Source organism: Nesoenas mayeri (genome assembly GCF_963082525.1).
Source record: "Nesoenas mayeri genome assembly, chromosome: 1".
Taxonomy (NCBI): domain Eukaryota; kingdom Metazoa; phylum Chordata; class Aves; order Columbiformes; family Columbidae; genus Nesoenas; species Nesoenas mayeri.
In genome coordinates, this window is record NC_137541.1 from 56,956,438 (window position 1) to 56,977,880 (window position 21,443).

Here is a 21,443-nt window from a genome sequence, read left to right on the forward strand (position 1 = left end):
ACTGCCGAGGACAGCGCGGGGAGCCGCTTCTGTCGTTGGGCGCAGGTGAGAGCCGTTGTCCCGGCGGAAAGGAGGGAGGGAAGAACGGGGAGGGGGGTGTGTCCTCCCCCCTCTGCCCGTTGGGCGGGCCGGGGGGAGCTGAGTGGATGGAGCCCGCGTCAGTCAGGGGCAAGGGCGAGGCCGGCGCTGGGGGATGGCGGCCCCCGCCCGGTGCTGGGGCTGCAGTTGTGGAGGAGCGGCGGCACCATGCGGGCGACCGCCGGGGTAGGAGCGGCGGGTACGGGTTTGGAGGGTGGGGTACCTGCTCCCCAAAGAGGGGATACGGGGTGAGGGAGGGAGGGCTTGTGGCTGCGGCGGCGAGCCCGCCGGTTCTCTTGGCTGTTTGGGTTCATGTGCCTCGTTCCAGGACGCGGTGGGCATCTTCTGCCTGGTTTCCGTGGCGGCCGCGCTGGAGTTCAAGTACCACCACGCTGAGGAGCTGGAGGCGTACCTGAAGGAGGTCCACGACGCCTACTCCTCCTTCACGCACTTGCACAGCATCGGGCGCTCGGTGGAAGGTAGGGAGTGGTGATGTGGGGTGGAAGCGAAGTCTTTCTGGTTTATTTCAGTCGGGACCAGCGCGGGTAAGAGCGGCTGCGGTGGCGTTCGGTGCGCGCTTGCGGGCGGCGGGGCTGCTCTCGCTGGTTCCCCAGTGCCGGGTTCCTCTCTGCTCACATCTCTGTCAAAGTTTCCTCTTTCTCTTGCTTAAGCGTGAATAACAAACTCTAATGGCACGTATGACTCTTCAGCTAGGGGCGAAGTTCTCCCAATACCATTTTTTTTTGTTTTTTTGCTGACAATTTGAAACTTTCTTAGTGGCGATTTCAGAAACGGAGCTGTCTTCAAAGAGCTTAAAATCCGTGGTACCCCATCTACTAAATGCGCATTCTAGGTGGGGCTGGAATAGGAACTTGTGGGTATGTTAAAAATATGCGGGTTTTTTTTTTTCTTTACCTATTATTCCAGTAAATCTGGACTGACTAGAAAAAAAGATTTCAAATTCCATACTGATACAAGGTCTTTTGTTTTAAATGAAGAATGGGGTTTCAGTCTCAAACTCTATAGGAAAATACACTGAAACCAATAATCACCTTTCTGACCTTATAGACATTTGAATGTATCTCTCTCTGACCAGTACTTTCTTACAATACATTCATAGAAAAAAAGTCTATTTTATTTTTTTAAAAGATATTAGAGAGTTTAGTGTTTATTAGCATATAAATAATATACATCTCTCTAGTTTTAAGCAAAAAAACCACCAAACTTAAATGTGATTTGGAAAATTAAATTGCTTTGGTAAGAGGCATGAAACTAGATAGAGAAGTTCACTCTTTAGAAGCATAATCTGTTCTTGTAATCCCATTTCATGCCATTAAATGAGACAGATATAGAATCTGTTATCAAATCTATGCTTGTGTTTAAAAAAATAATCTACAGCTTTCTGGGTAGATAATAATGAAGGATGCTAGTAGTTTCATTTCATACCTCATGTTAGCAGTTTGTTTTCATACCTACTTCATTGTGTTATGATGTGTGTATTTGGAATACTTGTGTTTTTCCAGGACATAACTTCTATTTGAAAAGAGTCTTCTGTTTCAGTGAGGTATCGAGCAGCTGTCATGTTGCCATGGATATGGCATCTTGTCTCAGTGCATGTCTATGTTCATTTTTTAGAAAGTCTCTTCTTGCGGGAAGAATCAAACTGGACAAGGAATCTTAAAGTTATTTAAGCTGTATTGTTCTTGGTTTTGTCAAAGGCATAATCATGTTAGATTATGTTATTCATCCACACAAGAGAAGTCTAGTCCATTTGAGTACAGTTTCCTCCAGGCCAAGCTACCAATTATCCACATCCTCATGTTCCTACCTTAAGGGGACTAAGTCCTATCATTAAAATATTAGCTAGATTCTAACATCTCTGGCATGAACTCTGGCTTATCTTCATGCAGGTAGGACAAAGCCTTTCATCTAACTGTAGAGATTGAAATTTTGGGTTTACCTCTCTAGATGTATGAAAGTTGATAAGATGAAGTATTCAACTTGTCTGAGTTCCATTGGCATGAAAACTGGAAATGCATCATCTCTTGATTGTGATTGAGCAATGCACTGGAACTTTATTCAGATTTTGGTATATTGCCTTCTTCTGCTTTGCCAACTGTGGGAGAGAAGAGGATTATGTGGGCTCTCCCTTGTTCTGCCAGTTATACATCATGATTCACAAAAAGGCAATCATCATGCTTTTTGCATGTCCTGTATGCCTGCAGCATACTGCTGAATGAAATAGGTGGGCAGTGGAAACTTTCTCAGAGCCATATAAAGCAGAATGACAGGGAGAAAATGTTCAGTGCTTCGCTGTTCTTTTTTTCTAAATGTTAAGAGATTTCTACCTCTGTTAAGAAAGGTACCTTTAGAATCTCCTGAAATATGGTAGAGGATGGCACTAAATTAGAGTCACACTCTCTCTTTCTTTTTTTTTTTTTCCCCTCAGAGTTTTAGAAAGTTTTGTGACAACAGTGGTTATATAGCTTTTGTGAAAATGAAGTTTCAATTTTGGTCAATGGGCTGAAATTCTATTCCTCTTAGATAAACCGACAAAAACATGTGTATGCGCATGCACGTGTGCTTACTTGTGTGGATTTACTAGTGTTGTCCCACTACCAATTAGCTAAACTGTGTTAACAAAATGTATTTGTTGATGATGAGAAGCAGAAATTAATTTAAACATTCTAAAATTGAGATCAGTGTGATGTGGTAACTTTTCTAATGAGCTGTTGACATTCCTGATGTGGAAATTGTGGATAATGAATACAAAATCCTATGAATCAGAGTGGTGGCTATAGAGCCACCAGACATAATTGTACTGGTATCATGAATGGCTATTGTTCCCATGTTATTCTTAAATCTAATCTAGGTTTTACTCTAATTTTATCTAATAATCTAGTATTATATACTACTGTCTAGACTTGAATTACGAAGAATGTGAAGTAAAGGCTTGAGTTTTGATTGGTGTGCATGGACCCAGTTCTGCAAGGCTATAGAATCCACTCCTGGAAGCCAAAATGTGGAGGGTAATAGGAACCTTTGCATTACCACTTCAGAAAGTGATTGCATGTAAGTCTTTAACAGAAATATCTGATCACTCTTCATGTCAGAAACCTCATGTGCAGATCACAAAGTAATGTGCAGATCATAAAGTAATTTAAGTCTGGAGGCCATCTAGTTTGAGCTCCTGTTCAAAGCTAGGCTAACTTGAAAGTTAGATTATGATGCTCAGGGCACTCTCCACCCAAGTTTTGAATATCTACAAGGATGGAGATTCTACACGGTCTCTGGGTAGCTGATTCACTGCTCAACTACCTTTGTTCAAAATTCTGTTCTTGCATTGGATTAGAGTTTCCCCTGCTGTGAGTTGTTACCTGCCCTTTTGCTGTGTATGTCTAAGAATGGTCTGGCTCTGTCTTCTCAGTAATGTCCCTTCAGGTAGTGGAAGGTTGTAGCTGTATCATCCTCCAGGTCAAACAAACCAACCTCCCTGAATGCAGTGTGATCATCTCAGCAGATCTCCATGGGACTTAAGTGTGGTGTGCCTCTTTTGCATTAGGGAACCCACCACTGAACACGCTACTCCAGATGTAGCTTTATTAAGGTTGAGTGGAGGATCATGTTTTCCCTCCAGCCGCTGGCTTATATTCTTGCTGATGCAGCCCAGCATACAGGTTGCCTTTTCTGCTGCGAGAGCACAATACTGACTCACATTTATCTTGTCCACCTGGACATTCCTTCCACACCCTGCAATCCTCAGGTTGCTGAACTGCAGCCCAGTTAGTCTGCAGCCTGTACAAGCATGTGGTTATCTTTTTGGGCTGATAATCTCAAAAGGGGGTTCTTCTGTTCCAGGTGCAGGACTGTACATTTACCTTTGTCAGACTTTGAGTTTTCTGTTAACAAATTCCTTCAACTTGTCGAGGCCCCTCTGAATGGTAGCCCCGGCCCTGATAAGATGTTAAACCAATATCAGCTTCGGTGTTGGCCCCTGGGGAATGCTGCTAATCATTTGTTGTCACTTAAACAACCAGTTGTGCAGTCTCACCAGCTTCTGACCTCTTGTGGTGGGTTGACCCTGGCTGGACACCAGGTGCTGCCACTATTTGCTGATGGGCTCAGCTTTGGTCAGTGGTGGGTCCATCTTGGAGCTATCTGCCATTGGCTCTATCAGACACAGCAGAAGCTTTTAGCAGCTTCCCACACAAGCCACTCCCGTAGCTCCCCTACCGAAACCTTACCACACAAACTCAGTACACCTCATCTAATCTATATGTTCCCAGCTTGTTTACAAAGATACTATGAGGTTGACTGAGCACTGGAACAGGCTGCTCATGGAGGCTGGGGAACCTCCATCCTTGGAGGTACTCAAAACCTGTCTAGGCACAGTCTTGGGTGACTGGTTTTAGATGGCCCTGCTTGACTTGGGGGGGTTGGACCAGGCAGCCTCCAGAGGTCCATTCTAACTGAGTCTGTGGTTCTGTTGAAAGCCTTGCTAAGGTCAAAGCTAAAGAAATAAAGTGGTTTCCTCTCTTTCACGAAGACAGTGATTTTTACATAAAAGGTAAGCAGTCAAGTAGTCAAGTATGATTTGTCACAGATAGACATCAGGTGAGATTTACGAAGTGTGTTTAGTTGATGTATGTAGACTACAACAGCAAGGTACACAACAGGACTAGTACTAAGAGCACCAGTGGAAAACAAACTAAAAGATGCTTAATCTGTTTTCTGGTGGTTTACACCATCATATGGAAATTTACCACCCCTCTGCTAGATTACTGGGAACACTTCTGACAGATTATGGGGAAGAATGTGTTCTAGACTGGCAATGGCCTGTTCAGTCTCCAGGTCTGTACATTTGGAAGCCATGATATTTAGTTATGCATCTCATCTGCTAAGTTGTTATCCATAAACAAAGGGAGAAGGGAGCTGAAAAAGATGTAGCACATTGGCTGAGAAACTGAGTGTTATCTGTTTGTTCTAATTTAGTAGGTAACCTCAAATCCCTCAAGATTTGTAGTTTATGAAAGACCTGATATGGTCTTTTAAGCAGGTAGGCAGAGGTGTGTTGTGGCCCAAAAAATACATTGATTGTTTTATATTGTTTCAAATGTATTGTTGAATAAGCTACTAAAAGATCTTTGGCAGGAGCTCTGTTTCTGATATGCACAATATCCAACCTCAGCACAGTATGTGTACTGTATAATAATAGAGGAGGCTGCAGATCTGTAGCAGTCTGGAGATCAGGACCTTGTGTAATATATTAACTTGTCCTGCCTAATGCTTGTGAAAAACAGACTGACTCTTCAGCAAGCAAATATTACAGTGTGCATTACCGAAAAGAGAATATTTTATATATTGTGTATGATCTGTGGCCTTTCATTGTTCAAGTTATCCTAGTATTATTCTTTTTTGAAAAAAAAAAAAAGTGTGTGGTGGCTCGGGCTTCTCTTAGATAGACCTGATGACCTTTTTAGGAGAACAAAGGCAAACAAGGTTAAAAGAGGTGAGTGGCTTTTGTAGGAGAGCCACACTCTTTAAAAACTCTTTTGAGATACACTCTGGATTCAGATAAAGTGATAGCATGTCAATTACAGCTTGGTTTAGATCTTAGCTTTTCAGGAGGCCAGTCTGCATTTTTAGAATTCCAGTCAAATTAGAACAATTGTAAACATCATCCTTAAACCGGATTCTGCTTACTGAGCAAAAAGCTGTGTATTTTTAAAGTACCTTTGTCTTTACCTACTGAAGAGCTTCAAAGTTAACTTAAAGGATTAATATCTCTCTGGCATATTCTGTCATTGGAGAGGCAAAAAGCAAAGCTAAAGATTTCGTTGTACTTTCATTAGAAATTTTCAGAAATAGCTTCTTGAAAAAGAGCTGTCCTGAAAGCTTTTCTAGGTGAGAAATGTGTGGTTTAATCATCCTATTCTGCTGCTTGCTATTCAATTGCTCTCTTTGTTGCCTTTATTGGCACATTCCATCCATTAATCTTAAGCACTTTGCTAACTTTCACTAGTCCACCCCAAGAAGTCTCACTGATTAGCCTTCTGTTATCCCTATCTCTGTGGAGAGAGAAGCTGGCTTGGTTTTAAAGTCCATGCATGAGCAGGACTTCCACATGGCTATGTGCATGGAGGATACTCTGTACTACAGGGAAGATGTGCTCAACAGAGCTCACAGCGGGCCAGGTTTCCCAGGGGCTCAGATGAGGTGCCTGTTGGAGCTCATTGTGTCTCCTTCCTGCCTGTGTTCATGGGTTTCACCCCTCGGAAAACAGAACAGAACGGTGCATGCCCAGTTTTCCATCTTATCCAGGTTTCCATCTCACAAGCAGCTGTAACTTCAGCAACAGGATGCACTAGGGCAGGGGTGTCAAACTCATTTTCACCAGGGCCACATCAGCCTCACGGTTGCCTTCAAAGGGCTGAATGTAATTTTAGGACTGTATAAATATAGGAGTAGTTACACCCCTGTGCTTGGGATTAGGAGTCGGGTAGTGCAGTAGGAAGGTTGCACCTGCCTGGTGCTGTGGTTAATAGAGAACCTAGGCAATTAACCTATCCCTAACATCATTTTGTACAAACATCAGTGGAACATGTGCCCAAGAGATGTCAGGGATCAGTTTAAATCTCCTGTCTTTTCTGAGACAGCGTGATTGATACTTTAAAGCATGTAAGGGAGGCTGTAGAAGGGAAGTGTTACCTTCAGGTTCATTTCACTCCAGTGGAACTATTTTAATAACAAAAGGCCAGGTATTGTACTTGTCTGTATATTGATAATCTGTGTTTTCAGATGAAAAATGATGTCTACCTGGGGAAAAATAGGAACTTATTGTCAGACATTGCTTGTGATATAGTATGAAGGAGCCTGGGTTACTACCATCCATAGTAAAATGCACTGTAATTTTATTGCATTTATATTAAAAACACTAATATTCTGGATATTTTTACTTAGTTTAAAATACCAGAAAACAAGTTTTACTGCTGGAGAAAACAAAACCTGAAATAGACACCCATAAAATGTTTGTACTTTACTAGAATTGTTCTTATCAGGTTAGTTTCAGGGGTCTTGGCACTGTACAAAAATAGAATGAAAAGGTCATACATAGCCCAGTGTACTTAGAGGTAAATTTCTCGTGTTACCCATTATTAAATGTTTTTACAAAATGAATGTGAGTACCAGTGTGTTTTTAAAAAGAGGGAAGGAAAAAAAAACTGTGATAAAATAGACTCTTTTCATCTTGAATTTAAAAACTGTCTAGAGGAAAATCCACAGGGAATGTGATGTGTTTAAAGAGAATATTGCAACTATTTTTCCTGTGGTTACATGATGTGAGGTATGTTTGCATAGAACACTATTACCTTCTGTTTGTTCCATTTGAATGACTGCTACAGATGGCTTTCCTCCTGTCTCCAATCCCTGATAATGTCTTGCTTTCCCTTCCCTCCTCCTCATCTCCCACCCCACAAATCTCCTTAGTATGGCATGTATAGATAATATAAGCATTGAGATTTTCAATGTTCATTTTTAGAAACAAGAGTGACATTTCCCACTCTGAGGGCCTCATGTAAAGCGTACTGAAGTCACTTGGCTCAAGTCCAGAGTTTCACTAAAAAATGGGCATTCTAAAACTTATCGTGGTAGTTAAACTTTTACCCCTTCTTGCCAACTTCTCTTTGAATCTTTTTTTCCCCTTTTGTGCCATTTACCCTTTTCCTTCTTAATCATCTTTGTTCTAGTCTTTTTCATTTGTCCTTGTCTAGTGGCATATACGTGACTAGTACTTGTGGCATATAAATCTAGGTTAACAAGAGTCTAGGTAGATTTATATGTTCATTTTATTATTGAAAGAGTGTTTGGGTTCATGGATGGGTTTGGTCTTAACAGCCTTGTAAGCTCTATTTGCAGCATATTATGTGAGTCACTGTGATGGGAAGGGAAAAAAAAACAGAGGAGGGAGACTGGCTCCTTCAGGGTTTATGTAGTCAAGGCTAAACCGTGACTTTAAAAACAAGAAGTACTAGCCTGTATTTTTAAGTCTTCAGCTTCCAACTGAGCTTTGCTCTAAACCATGTGCTTAAATAGATCTCACTGTTACTACATTAGATTTAACTTCTGAGTCCGTTTGTCCTAACCAAAGCTAAAAAGACTTTAAATGTTGAAACGCACTTTCATATTTCATCTGACTGCCTCCTCTAACAATTTAGTTACCAGAATTAGCTTAAATGGGTATACTGTGTATGTCTACTTCTAGGAGAAAAATCATAGCACTTCTACCATCTGCAACAAGTAGTTTGACTACTGTAATGTGATGGAGGTTTGTGTGCAATCAGTCTTCTGACAGCCAAGCACTAAGATTTCTGTGTGATGACAACATGACTTAACATCGCTTTCATGTCAATATGGTTAGGGTTTTTTATGCAAATAACATATAAAAAGTACACAGGTTTGTCAGCATCAGATGCTTTAAAGATTGGCAAATTAAGACATTACTCTTAGAGATGCAGTTACTCACTGACTCTGAGCATTCCCTTGAAAGTAAAATAATTTGCTTAAATCTTCTTTATGCTTGCTGTGAATTGGTCAATAGTCTTTGTCTTGCCATCTATGCTATCTCTTATACCTAAAAATAATAATGAAAGTGTGTGTATGTATTTGTATGTTATACAGTTTTATTTTACATACATGCAAACACACACACACAACACTTGTTGCAGACAATCTTGTGGAAAGGTTTTTTTCTGTGAAAGCTGCCGTACCAGAGGTTTCTGTCCCAGCCTGGAGAAAAAAAAAGTCAAGCACCTGTTTGAAGGGAACCTATCCTAGCAACGTAGATCAAACACTTCTCGTAAAAGAACTGTTATCTAGTACTGCAGTCTTTATGTTGTAACTTTGAAATGGAAAGATCCAATCTATTTAGAAATAGTCCCCTGTTCACGTGAGCAGCATTTGTTTAAAACTAGCATTGTGGGGAAAAAATTTCTGCTCTCCTGCCTTCGCTCTGCCCCTTGCTTTGTAGTTGTCCACTTGCAGTGTATATTTGTCAAGCTCTTCTTCAGAGCAGCAGAGGTCTGAAGCCATCCTGTTTTCCCTCAGCAACACTTTTCAGCTTTCCACATTTGTTTAGAAGTAGACAGACTTGACAACTGGATATCATAATTCACACCAGTGAAGTCAGCAATACTAGGGAGCTTGTGTAACATAGAATCAGCAATTGCAGCTGGTGGATGCAGTTTGATCCTTGTCTGTCTCCATCTCCTCTAACTAGTGTTGAGAAAGTAAAGATGTAGTAGATGTTTTCTATAAGAACAACCAAACACAAAACCACAGAGCTCAGGATGCTAAGAATGGTGCACTATGGACAGATACATTACTGGAGTTTTTCCCTCTCATTTGTAGGATTCTGCTTTTTGGAGAATAGTACATAAATTTTTAGCCATGTAAATAAGAAGTGTGATCTAGAAACAGCTTGTGGTCCTTCGTATTGCTCATAACTATCTGATAATATAACTGTAATTTATGGTTTACTGATTGCAAGGGGCAAATTATACCCGTACTCTGACTTCAAGTAACTTTTTACGTGTAACTCAGTGTTGACTTATACTGGTCCTAAATAAGTATTCACTTCCTCAGACTGCTGTTTTTCAGATGCTGTAGAGTAGCACACCAAGAGAAAGAGGTTCTGTAGTAAAGAAGAAAAAGAAAGCATAATCATTAATCAAGAGATGGATATCAGTTAAGGGTCTTCTACCACCAGATTAGGTTTGTTTATTAGCCTGTCACAACCTGTATTTGCTAGTCTTTTGGTCTAGCTACAGGGCTTATATTTCCCTAGTTATAGAGAAAATTGGGTGAACATTGATGGTAATGATCAGTGATGGGGGTAGAATTGCCCTTTCAGTACAATGCTCTTAATTTTTAAAGAAATTCTAGTAACAGACTTACTTAAAAAGAAACAAAACTCTCATCCTATGCCCATGTTTTACATAGATGGTCAATCTGTCTGAATTCTCCTCTTGAGGAGAGCTCAGTAACACATGCTTCCTACCTCACTTCAGAGGATGAGGATTTTTAATATAAAAGTGTTTCTAGTAGCTTTTTATTCATGTCCCACAGAAGGCAAAGAGCAATGCATCCCTTCTGGATGGCCTTTCTGCCTACGACCGCTGGCTGTAGATCCTTGGAGCTACCAATGTCTCTGATTCTCAGGGCTGCCTAATTAAAGCTTTACTGTATGTAGCTATGGTATGGCATAGTATGTTCATCTAGTCCACATACGTACAAACAGAGACATGCTCATAATACATTAATTACTTGGTAGGGAAGATGTGACTTCTTACCCTGAAGCATTTGTTCCTTAGGCAGTTGTTCTATGCATGACTTTGCATAGAAGAGAGATCTAGATCTTTTTCTCTAAGGCTTTTTTTTTTTTTTTTGTATGTTTGTTTGGTATTAGTTTTTTGTTTGTTTTGTTTTTGTGCTTTGAATGAAAGCTGGATATGCATATGATTGCTAGTTCTACTTTCAGAATTTTTTTATGAACTAGGTAACTACTGGAGATGAAACAAATAATGCATAGGTCTGGATGTAGTTCTCTTCCTCTCCCAGCTGAGATGCCACCCTCTACCCATAAACTACTCCACTTCTGGCACAGTAACTCTTATAATCTATACAGTGGTTCAGATGTGAGGAAAAGTTCAGAGGATGCTTCTAAGCAGATGATTCCGCAGCTTGATGCATAGGGCTGACTTGTTGTGGGAAAGGTCAGTTCATGGCAGCTGGAGTTATTTAATTAAATGACTGTAGCTGTTGTGTAACATGCCGACCTCACAGTGGATTTAGGATAGTTGAGTTACATTTCCTGTTTGTTCTGAGCCAATTGTTCTACATCCATGAGTCCTGCGGTTACCTGAGGCATCAAAGCAGAGCTTGATCAGGTCTGCAAAAGTAACATTTGTCCTAAAGCTAAAATAAAAACAAACTGTACTCTCAGTAAGAAATATAGTCCTACTGTATCAGTTCAAAAGTCCAGTCTGGTCCAGTGTTCTTTTTTCCAGTAATTGCTAGAGAAAAGCCTAGGAATAAGGTAGGCACAGAATGATACTCAGTAGCACTTCCAGTAATGAGCAACCTGGCTGTTTCTGATAAAGCGTTTTTCCGAATTGCGGTGGACCTAAAGTAGGTTAAGTACAAAGGTTGCTTTGATGCACAATTGCATTAAGCTGATCTCCAAATCCAAAAGGAAACAAAGGCCACCTAGAACATGTTTCTTAAAGAGACAAAGGACTGAGTTACTCTGTGGATAGTAACGCTGCCCGAGTTTTAGTTCCTTGTAGTGCTGCTGCCTTTCCTAAAAGGCAGTTCCTGAAGTTTCTAAGGAGACATTTTATTACCCTTTTTGAGAGAGAATCTGGAAGGAACTGGTCAAACTAATGTAGCTTGTTAACTAAACCAGAGACAGGTGATGATTATAAGAATTGGATTATTTTTAAAAAGTTATTCTATTTTGCATTTTTTCTTCTCTTGCCAGATAAAAAAGGGATGGAGGGGGAGCAAGAGAAAGCAGCTCGCTCTCTGAATTTGTAGGACTCTCTTGCCAGTGTTGAGGTGTGTATTGTTTGGGGCTTCCTATTCCTGAAGCCAACGTAGTGTCTGGGATCTGCCAAGGATGTTTGCAGGATATGCAGAACAGGTTACCTGATGAGGCGTTTTAATGCACTTAAACTCTCAAAGTGTACCAGCAACTTCTCAGCCATGAAGGAGCAACAACCTGTAGTCTCCTCTTGGTTTTCTACTCCCTCCATTGCCTTCAGGTGGCAGAAATAGTTTTGGCCTCCTTTGCTTCTGGTGGTAAAAGGGCAGGCCAAATAAAACTGTCAAATCCGGATAAATTGCACTTGAACAAACCAGCCCCATCTTTGTGCCTGGTTTGCATTATAAGTGATCACTTTGCTCATGATGATCCCACAGTACTGTTGTGAATGGATAATTTTTCTTTATGCGTACAATAGCTTTTCTGAAAATTACTGGATGCATACCAGTCTCACATCTTTCTCAGAAAACAAGCACTCTTTTTTAGAACTAGGTTTAAAAACTCTGTGGTCATAGAAACAAGAGTTGGTGAAAAGGAAAAATAGTCTGTTTGGTTTCTGGGAGTGAATATAAAACCAGTTAGTGTAAATAGTGGGGGAATGCCTGTTCAGGCTAATTCTATGTGTCTGTAGTGTTCTCTTCTCAGTGAGCAATACTGAATAAGGGTAGTGTATATTAATTTAAAAACAGTATTCTCCTCTGGGTTGCTTTTATTTGAATTTTTAAATTTTATTTTTATTTCTTGATTTGTTCCCATAAACCATAAGGAGACTGTGCTCTGGATTGGCAATTTTTTGTGGTTTTTATGTATAAAGAGTGTTCTCTGCTTGATTATGAGAACTGGAAATAATACAGCGTGAGTCATGTATACATGGGAAAGGGTTGTCATTCTCATAAGACAGAAGTCCTGTGAAAGTGTTTGAAGCAGCTGTAGATCGATCAACCAACGATTTGTAAACCTTTAGGAAGATAAGTAAGTACATGAACCATGAACTGTTTTGACTTCTTCCCTTCCCTTCCCAAGTGCTTTGGTTACAAATCAACCATATCCAGACTTCTAGAGTTGTTGGTTATTCCTACAGTTCTGCTTATAAGGTACTGACTCTAAATTGGATTGGCTTGTATAATATATGGAAGTAGACATGTGCTTATTAAATAGTGGCAAATTGTTACTTTTATTTTTTGCCTTGAGAGAGAGGTAACGTTATGTCTGTAATAAGGGATACACGAGAAGGGACCAGGAGTATTAAGTAGTGGCCCCAGCATAGTAACTACAACAGTGGTAGTGCATCTGTTGCTGAAACATTCTGGTCCTTTGTATCTCAAGAAATATCACAAATTGGTTGAAATTAAACTGTCTGTATCAGCACTCAGAAAGCTGACAGGTAGAAACACAGGGCACAGGATAGTCCTAACACTTTGAAATAAAATTTAAAAATGCTTAACAGATACTGTACCAATTGATCTGTCTTGCTGTTATCTTCAAGCCAGCATTGGCTTCCTTATCAATGGTTTTACTCCTTCCGACAGCTTATTAAGAACAGTATGGTTAGGTTAGTTCTTGTTAAGTATGACCTCTTTTACGGTCTTTCCATTAAGCAGGATACTTGGGGAAACAAAACAAGCAGTAAAACCAAAAAAAACTTGATAAAACAAAATAAGTAGTAAAAACCAAGTGGTAAAACCTTTGCTTCCCTCCCTAAATAAGAAGTGCTATCACTGTGGAGTGGGGGTGGCAATGGTAAGACCTGCAGTCTAATGTTACCTTGGGTTCTTTTGATGTGTTCTGCTTACCTATGCACCATGCCAAATTTTGCCAGATATGCCTAGTTAACATATGTGATTGATCTGGATCTTTTTAATCCTTCAAAATACCATGAAGAATTTCTTATATTCAAAGTGCCCTAGCTCTTGTTGGGATATGAACTTTGTTCACTACTACTGCTAATACATGCCAAGTCTTCAGATAATTCTTTCTGTCTCAGTGGACCATGAGAACATAGCATACTGAAAGTGAGGATAAGCTCTCACAAGAGAGTCTGATGTACTACAGTTTTTCATACAGATGTCTATGTGATCCCAGCCTCAGGTACGTAGGTTATTCTGAGTATAAACTAGACAGAGTATCTGTTTATTGAGCCGAGACAGCTGCCTTTTTTGGCTGGTAATTTATAAAATTTATATCCCCAAAGGATACATTTGTATTACTTACTGTAATCTGGAGGGTGCTTTATTCAACAATCTGGCTAGATTAAATTCACATATTTATTCATGTTTGTAAGGCTACTTCTGCAACGCTACTACAACAGTCATTCTGATTAAATGTTTCTGGTTATATAGGTAACATGTTGGTAACTCAAATTCTGTTAGAATTTGAATCAAGCTGTGTGTACCTTTGAGCAGTCCTCTTGTGGAAGACAAGTTCCAAAATAGCTTTAGGTTTTCCATCTTGAACTGGTGATGGCAGATCAGAGTACTGTAGGGCAAGGATGCTGCTGGTGCTTGCTTAGCAAAAGGGAATTGCTCCTGAAGTTCTTCATTAGCTGTGGTAGTGTTTTGCTAGAAGAGAGTGTTGCCCCACTGTTATCATGGAGAAACTAACACTTTGTCTTTATACTGAAGCTTGGAAGTACAATACTAAGTTAGATAAGCATTTAATGTTCTTATATTTCCATCTTCTTGCCTATGTGTGTGCACATAGCTGTGAATTGTACTCTTGTGTTACACACTGATACTACTGAGCTTTGCAGGAAACGCAAGCACAGATCAGAAAAATGAAAAGCTGAAGAACGGTTTGTGTTAGCACAGAAACTGATTCACTGTGAACGTGATTTAAAAGTTAGAAGGGATAAAGTCAGGATCGAGTTCTTGATCTCTCTCTTCCTGGAAGATTAGAAACTTTATGTGGTAATAAGCATAGTTTGACATAGTCTCAGAAAACGAGTGCCAGATGCATCTGGGAAAATACCCTGACATAGTTCTGAAATAAAAAGAAAACTGTAAAGATGTCTCAGTATCTTGTATGGTAACAATTAACCTAGATTTACACTAATATTACAGGTAGCCAGTAAGGATGGATTATCCCAAGGCATAACAGAGTATGTTGCCAAATGCAGTTAGGGAAATGTTTCCAGTATTAGTATGCACAGTTAAAGTGGATTAAAGAGCATATGGGGATTATGGTATATCTACAGAAGAATTATCAAGGAGTGACTCTTATGCTATCCTCTCTCCCCACAATATTTTGTGTAAGTAATGCAGATGCTAGTTATTTGCATAATTTCTCTTTCTTCTGTCAAACCATGATTATGTAGTGGTCGCTCTTGCAGTAGAATCTGTTACAAAAATCAGCTGGTATGTTTATTTCACTACTGTTACTTGTTGTTCTCATCATAGCATCTAGGCTGAAGCTCTTTTGCTTACACTGGAACTGAGCAGGATTGATACAGGCTATGCTGAAGGCATAGTCACCACCCTCTTATGTTCTCATTGAATAAAACCTTGTCTGTCTGGTCCCCCTTCTTATTTTGCAGTGCTTTGATTGCATGCTTTGGGGGTCAGAAACATATATTTTAAAAGTTTGTGTGGAGTGTGACAGAATGAAGCCCTGATAGGACAAGTTCTAAGGACTGCTGAAGTAACAGTAGTCAATAATCTGAAGAAAAATAATAAAGCTTTAAAGTTGTTTGCCATTTCTATTTAACTTATCTGTCTGTCTTCTTTTCTTACTACTAAGGTGGCCTTCCATACAGCGCAGGGCCACAAATTTCCAGGTAATAGGCAAACCACCCTGATAAATGCTACTTGGCATGTAGAGTTTGTTGCCAAACATGGGATAAGTAAGAGTAAAAATAAGTACATTTTATGGAAGAGGATATGAAATACAAGCCACAACAATTTGCTTCCCTTTGTATCAAATCTCAAAGGTATATTTTTGAGGTCATTACTTTTATCTGGTATAATGTCATGTTGTCTTCTTTCATAATCTAGTTTTATAGGTAGCATAGATGGATACAAATAGATTCATATCTGAGGCTTGGATCTAGACATCTAAAAACTCAATTTTGTAGCCAGTGCCAGAGCAAGTTTTGTATGAAGTATGTTCAGTGCTGTACTGTTCAAATAGGTATTTGGTCAGATCTAGAGCCGGAGTAAATGTTTTTTGACACTGTTTTCCCACAGCCCTCTCCTGGACAAACTGGCAAGAAGGAGTTTGGCTAGGTGGCCTATGAAATAGGTAGGAAACTCGCTAACAGGCCATATTTGGAGGTTATGGTGATCAGTGGTTTTTACTCAGGCTGGCAGCCTGTCACAAGCTGGATCCCCAGGGATCTATACTGGATCCTACAGTGTTCACCATCTTCATAAATGATCTGGACAATGGGATTGAAAGCACTGTCACCCTGTTTGCCGGTCACACCAAATGGTGGTGAGGTAGACAAGTCAGATGGGTGAGCCATTAAGATGGACAGAGATAGACCTTGGCAGGCTGGAAGAGGTGGATAGCAAGAACAGTATGAAGTTTAACAAATACATGCAAAGTCCTGCACCTGGGATGGAATAGCTCAAGAGCCCAGTACAGGCTAGGGTCTGTGTGGTTGGGTGGTAGCCTTGCTGAAAGGAACCAAGGAAGCCCTGGTGGACAATGAGTAGAAAATGAGTCAGCAGTGCACTGCTACAGCAATGAAGGCAAATTGGACCCTGGGCTGCATCCACAGGGGTGTCACTAGCTGAGATAAAGACGTGATCATCCTGCTCTACTCAGTGTTTGTCAGACTGTACCTGGAGTGTTGTGTCAGACAAATCAAGAAAGATGTGGACAGACTGGAGAGGGTCCAAAGGGGGGCCATGAAGATGATCAAAGGGCTGGAGAACCTGCCCTCTGAGAAAACAGTGAAGGAGTTCAGACTCTTCTTCCTGGAGAAGAGAATGCTTGGGGTACTTAAAGAGTGACTACAGAGAGGACAGATGCTCGCTCTTCACAAGGAGCCAGGCGGAAAAAGACAGGAGACAATGGATGAAAGTTGCACTGGGAGTGGTTTCATCTCAATATAAGACATTTTTATAGTGAGAACAATCACTCACTGAAACGACTTCCATAGGATGTCATGGAGTCCCCAGCACTGGAAGTTTCAAAGATGTAGTTGGAAAGAGTGCTCGATAATCTCATGTAGGCTCACTTTTCCATGGAAGGTTGGACCAGATGATCTTCTGAAGGTCCGTTCCAGCCCAGGCTGTTCTATGATTCTGTGACTGTTTCTATGTTTAAATTGTACTAGGACCTTGTATTCTAATGAGGGTCAGTCTGTCTTGTGCCTTTCTAGGTAGGGACTGCCTCAACATGGATCAGCATTACTGCAGTTCCTACCCATGAAGTCAGTGTGCAACACATGGCCAGCCCAGGAGGACTGTAGTAAGCTTCTGGGTCGAAGTGGACCTCCACACAAACTTTTGAATCAGTAGCCTAGCCTGAGTGGTACTGAGAGTGGGTCTGGTGCATTGCCCAGTCATTTCACTTCATTTCCTAGCCATAACTTCATTTGGAATTACAACAGTGCCTTTTTATATAAATGAATCTGTAAAGTGAAGAACAGTAGAAATACATTTCAGAACAAAATAAACCAGGGAGTGCAATCCAGACTGTAATATCTACAAATTGATTTGGTTTCTTTCCCGCTAGATCTGGAGATCAGATTCACTTATCCATCCTAATTCCCAGGTGTTGTTGATGTATTTAGAATACTGATACTGTGCTATGACCTGTGGCAATCCTACAAAACTGAAAAAGACTGCTCATTCTACTAGAACCTGTGGGGTCTGGATCTAGCTCTGGTCCAATGCAAGTCTTGTTGATTGTTGTGAGATACAGAGACACATGTTTGTCTTGCGTACTTGAAATATAATTCACTAATTAGTTAAAATCGGTTCTGGTTTGGCCGTGAGAAATGGCTTTTTGGTATACATTCAGTTGATTCAAAGCATGAGAGGTAGCTTAGCTGTTCACTTCATGTACAAAAACGGAGTTATCTAGGCTTTACTGATTAAAGGAAACTTTATCTGTATGCTGAATCGTTTTATATGCAGTAAATTACTGCTGTATGGGAAGAAATCTTACATCATCCCTCATAGGTACAATATCCAGTACTGCAGGCTGAGCAGACACAGGAATTTATTTTAATTGTTAATGGTAGGTTTAATACTTCTCACAAGCTGGAAATGCCAGGAAATAATTGGTGTCTCAGTTCATGGGAGTGTTTATCATTTAGATGGCCCTCACACAAACTATAAACAGTCTAAACAGCAATGCTGGAAAGGCCAATTTAAATCAGTACTGAATAGTAGTCTATACTTAGTTCTTTCTTGTGTTTCCCATGAGTGCAATTTCACAGTGATAGCAGAAGGAATGAACACTGCTGATGGCAAAGCACTGGAAATATATATATATTTAAATTGATATCAGAATACACTATTATTTGTAGAAAGTTTTAAATGACAGATATAACTATAGCATTTTAGCTGTACTTTGACTCTTGTTGATTTAGTATATATGGCATTGAATCAGTGCTAGTGCCGCTATGGGAAAGCGAATAAAGAATATGGCACTGTTCTACATTGGCTCAGGAGGTGCTCCAAGAAACCTGTATGTATGGATGTGGATGTTGTCATTGCTAGCAGCTGGATTTAAAATCGCCCTTGTGATCTGTTCCCTTTCCAGAGGCTCTCTGGTTATTTGTGAGATAAGATGCTTCATGTCCTAGGCACTACAATATTGTTTGGCTGTTGTGATTGGTTGGGTATTTTATGTATTAGATAATAGTTAAGTACAGAAAGGTAATATAAATGTGACAAATAGATTTTTTGGTTTAATGTCCTGATCCTGCACTAAGCTACCCTGTTTTCCCAAAAAAAAGTCCTAGCATGACTTTTCAGGATTTTCGAGGAGGCTTGAAGTATAAGCCCTACTCCAAAAATAAACCCTAGTTACAGTTCATTTAAAAAGTCAATTTAGATAGTATCCAGGCAGCTACACATGTAAAAAAGTAAAATTAATTTGCAATAGAATGCAGCAGGACAGATGTGACAGGATGTGATGACGTGACTATGTTTGAATAAATGTTGAATTTTTTTGTTCAAGAATAAACATAGATTGTCGTTCATGGAAAAATAAGACATTCCCCGAAAATAAGCCCTCATGCATCTTTTGGAGAAAAAAATTAATATAAGACCCTGTCTTATTTTCAGGGAAACAGGGTATCTCACCTTCTAGGTCACTGCTTTGTGCTTGTATAGGAAATCATCAGGGATGTGAGGAAAATAATGCTTTTAATTAGCACTTATTTCACTTGCTCTGGAAGGGCTTTTTACATGTAATTCATTGAATGCATTGTCTCTGAGATATTTTGAAGCCCTGTCTGCATCTTTGGTACTCACACAGACAATGGGCAGTACCAGGGCTGGATGAATTCATAGCCTCATAGAAAGTATATGCCTCCTCTGTAGGAAACCATGTATTATACAGTTTAACTGTATCCACCTCATCTAAGAGAGTGCTGGGACACCATCAGATCCCCAGTATAAGTCCTTTGCTACCATAATCTTATGATTTCAGCTCTGTCTTTTAGATGTTGGCTGTGCTCTTTTGCAACGGAGTTTTGTCTGATGAATCCCTAGCTAGGGAAGCTGCATGTTGTAGGTTCAGAGTAGTCATCTTACGTTTGGGCTGTTGTGGAAAGGCTGTGATCGCAATGGTAAGCAGGTATGTTCCCCTCAGTGCAGCAATCCATATGGCAACTGACAAGTCGGGCACCAAGGAGGGATGTCTGAATTTTCCTTCCAGTAGAAGGAAGAAGAGCTGGGCAGAATGGCTCAGAGGGCATAAGGACAAAGAATCGTAGGAGCACTCTGGCAGGACTTCCTTGGTACTATGTAAGTTGCCCCTGGATACAATCATGGAGAGGATGCAGAGGTAGAAATGGAGGTTGTTGTCCCAGCTTGATTTTGAGTAAAAATAGCATGTTTTTTCATTAGTAGGATTTTTTTTTCAGTTCCAAACATATACTACTGCAGCCAGACTTGTCCTCTATTATCACAGAATTGCAGGATGGTTGAGGTTGGAAGGGACCTCTGGAGGTTTTGGATGGGAGATGATCTGGGGTGGTGTTGGTGGGGACTGGTGATTCTTTTTCCTTTCCTTTTTGAAGAAGGAGGTGCTTAAAAACTGGCGTCTCTGGTTTCTCCACTCTAACTTGTCTAGACTTACAGAAGTCAAACTATTTTTTTTTGTTTGTTTTTAATGAAACTTGCTCTGCATAGAACAAAGCCAAATAAACAGCTTCCTCACCAAAGCACTTACTGTGAACTTACTTTTAAAAGCGTGGATTGCTTGCTCACATTGTCCTTTAATGAGTCAGTAGCAGCATCCCACAGCTTTGTACGTAACATATGGATGTGAGGGTTGAACACCAATGTCTTCTAGAGTGGCTGTGTAAAACTAGGGGATCCCAAGACCTCTCCTTGTTGGATCTGTCTGCTCTTAGTGCTGTCTTGTTGCTTCTTGATCCTAAGCCTGAGAGGATTTAAACCTGTTAAATGATAATTTATTGGCAAAAACTGACTTTGGTTTTACCCACCTCACAGTTGTTCCAGTGCATCTTGTAGCATTCCTTCTGTCTTCTTCAACTTCTTTCTCCCCTTCCTGAAGGTACTGCAGTTGCCACAGCATTTTTGTTTTCGTTTCTGTAATAGCTATGCCACTGGCTCACTGCAGCTATACCATGAGGGTCGTGGCAAATTGTTATGCTCCAGAGTTTATTTACTGTAGATTTGGCAACTCACAAAGATGAAGGAAATAATGTTTATAGTACTGAATATGGAAACACCTAGATTTTTCTTTCCTGTAAGTCACAATGACAGTTGGAATCCTCCGAGACAGCTCACAGGTCCCAGCAAGCACTGTGTGAGACCTGGGGACCAGCAGCATGTGTGCAAGGTTTGGGTGTTAGAAATCTATGGGCTATGACTGCTATTATCAAGGAACTGGTCCAGCTTCATTGCTGCCATCTACTGAAACTGGAGCTTTCCACCTCATTGAGCAGACTAGTGGGAAGCATAGTTTCACAAATGAGATCTGAAATGCCACAATATCACTAAAAATAATAATAATAAAAATGCCTCCCCTTTCCCCTTAGAGAACTTACAAAATGTATGTTTGTTTCATTTATTTTGTTACTTAGTTCAGCTTCCTATGCAGCTTCGGCAATCCAAACTAATGCTCTTTCTGTAGCTATTAATTCTTTCCCTGCTGATTTTTTTTTAATATATCTCTGATGCAGCTCTGCCCAGTATCACTTGTTTTCTGAGCAGTAACTCATGAATGTGTTTTGCTTTTCTGCATTATCTTTAATACAAAAAAAAAAAAGTTATTTCTTTGTGATGATGAAAACTTCTGTAAGTGCTTCAGAAACCCCCTGTAATTTAATCTTTTTTTGGGAGAAGAGTGTGTTTTAAGTGCTCTTTAGTTGCTTGGTGACTTTGCTTGACAAGATCTTGCTTGCTAAACTTGATTTAAAAAATATTTGTTACAAAAACCAAAACAACCCAACTACTTTCTAGCACTGGTTAAATGCTTTTGAAATTGTAGTGTTCATTACCAACTTTTGGTCAGAAGGCAAAACATATTTATTCCTATAACTAACTTATCAAGTACTCATAGAATAAACAAAACCTCACAGTCTACTTTGATATGCTATATGTAGTACTGACTGGGC

At 40.1% G+C, this 21,443-nt stretch overlaps 1 protein-coding gene across 1 annotated transcript in view; it reads left to right on the plus strand.

The window, feature by feature from the left end:
• Window positions 1-409: 409 nt before the first annotated feature.
• CPM (carboxypeptidase M) overlaps window positions 410-21,443 on the plus strand; it is a gene marked incomplete at its 3' end in the record, with an annotated part of 35,458 nt that continues 14,424 nt past the window's right edge. Inside the window, exon 1 of the mRNA XM_080363434.1 lies at window positions 410-557. The remainder of the gene's footprint in view (window positions 558-21,443) is intronic.